At 28.7% G+C, this 1,913-nt stretch overlaps 1 protein-coding gene across 1 annotated transcript in view; it reads left to right on the top strand.

Moving 5' to 3' along the window:
• The window catches only part of LOC110224149 (UPF0503 protein At3g09070, chloroplastic-like), a 10,843-nt gene that overhangs the window by 3,275 nt on the left and 5,655 nt on the right, over positions 1 to 1,913 (top strand). The gene's annotated exons all lie outside the window — the stretch shown is intronic.

Below are 1,913 nucleotides of genomic sequence, written 5' to 3'. Positions count from 1 at the left end.
ATATTTACGATTTGACCACACAAAAAGAACTCCATACGTACGAATTACGATTTAACTACGAAAGTTACCTTTAATACAAAAAGACATAAATACACTTATACACACACACAAAAAAATAGCTTACGTCGGAACTAGTTAGTTCAGTTGGGAGATTCTTACCCACACGTCCGAAAATATGTATATATATATTAGACACATATACACATCTTTATACATCTCAATCTACTCAAGATTACTTAAAAAATTAAGATTAAATGGTGAATTATATTCTTACGATGGTTACTAAATGTTACTAATATTTTCTAGTTTCTACGATAGACCAAAATGATTCCCCAAACGAGCGGTGTTTAGGTGAAGGACAAGATTTGTTTCCCATGCAAGAGACATTCAGAGACCCCCGTACGTACTATAGTTGTGAAATCAAATTAATAGCAAATATATATATATCAAAATTGAATATTATTCTGTGGAGAAAACATAAAGAAAAGAAACAAAAAGAAAAGCCAAGACAAATTTGATCAGATAAAGGAATAAAAATAAAGTTAAAGTTCTAGAGAATGCATCGCAACAAAAAAAAAAAGCATACAAATAATACAGTCTTTGATAACGAAAACTGGATCAATGTTTTCTCGTGTTTTTTACATTGACTAAAAAACCTATATTCTCCTTGCAAACAGTATAACTAAAAAAAAAAGAGTTTTGAAATTTCTTGATTTTTCTTATGATTTATTCGTCTTAATTTCCCATCTGTTCTTCGTCTTAATGTTCGAACATCGAGAAGATTAATTTGGAGAAATGTATAAATATTTAAGAAAAAAGAGAGATAAAGAGAGAGAGAAAAAAAAGAAAAAGGAACGAAGAGAGAAAGCGAAAGGAGAGAGTGTCATAGAGACAAGAAATTAGGAGTGTGATGGCGTGATTTGCTTTTCTTTTCAATTTATTTTGGGTCCGAATCTTTTTAATTCCAAAGTAGCCCTTTTTTTTTTTTTTTCCTTAAATTAAAAAAATACTAGTAAATTTTTAGTTGTTACTGTGGTTAAAGCTGGTAATTTCCATAGTTGACGCCTGTTGCTATGATTGATGCGATAATTGACATGATTATTACGGTAGCACTGTAGAAATGCAGAAGATGCAGCACTATCGAATACTACTAGTATTAAATAATCAACTAATTAATATCTTTGAAATAATTTATTTGTAACTTTAAACGGACTTTACCACATCAACAATATTCACATTCTATTATCAATACACTCCATAATTATGTTTAGATGCAATTCACGTTCTTAGAATTTTTATTTATAGAGTTATCGTTGTTTTTAATAAAAAAATGTTTTGGTAACGTTGAATCACGATAGAGTTGTATTGATTTAAATTAAAATGAAGCATGTGTTACTTTTTTGAAAATTTTGTCAAAAGTAGTGTGAAAATTTTGATTTTTTAGTTAAAATCGCTTTTGACAAAGCAGGCAAAAAATCCACTTTGCCACCGACCCAACAAGTAACGGGTTTATATTATTTACAAGAGACAAATCGGAAGAACATAAGGTTAATTTGGACATTTCATATTTCTCCAATTAGTTTGCATGTTAACAAAAATAAAAGCAAAATGTTTTAAATGATAAAGGTTTAATATGTTTTTATCTTAGATATAGTAGTACATAAAATTAGATTTGGCTTATATCATGAATAAAGCTGAACAAAATTTCTAGATAACCGTACATTACCACGCTAAAACCAAATCTAAAACATTTGTTTATTTGAAAACAATAATTTTTTTTTCTTTAATAATTCTTTTGTTTTTGTTTTTTTCTTGTTCATCTCCTTTCTCTTTCAATTACCGTTGGAACAAGACGAAGTTTCAGAGACAACACTACTCAATCTCTCTCTCTCTCTAACCTCAATGTTGTCTTT

The sequence above is a fragment of the Arabidopsis lyrata genome (assembly GCF_000004255.2).
Source record: "Arabidopsis lyrata subsp. lyrata unplaced genomic scaffold ARALYscaffold_3, whole genome shotgun sequence".
Taxonomy (NCBI): Eukaryota; Viridiplantae; Streptophyta; class Magnoliopsida; order Brassicales; family Brassicaceae; genus Arabidopsis; species Arabidopsis lyrata.
This window is presented reverse-complemented; position numbering and strand designations above follow the sequence as displayed.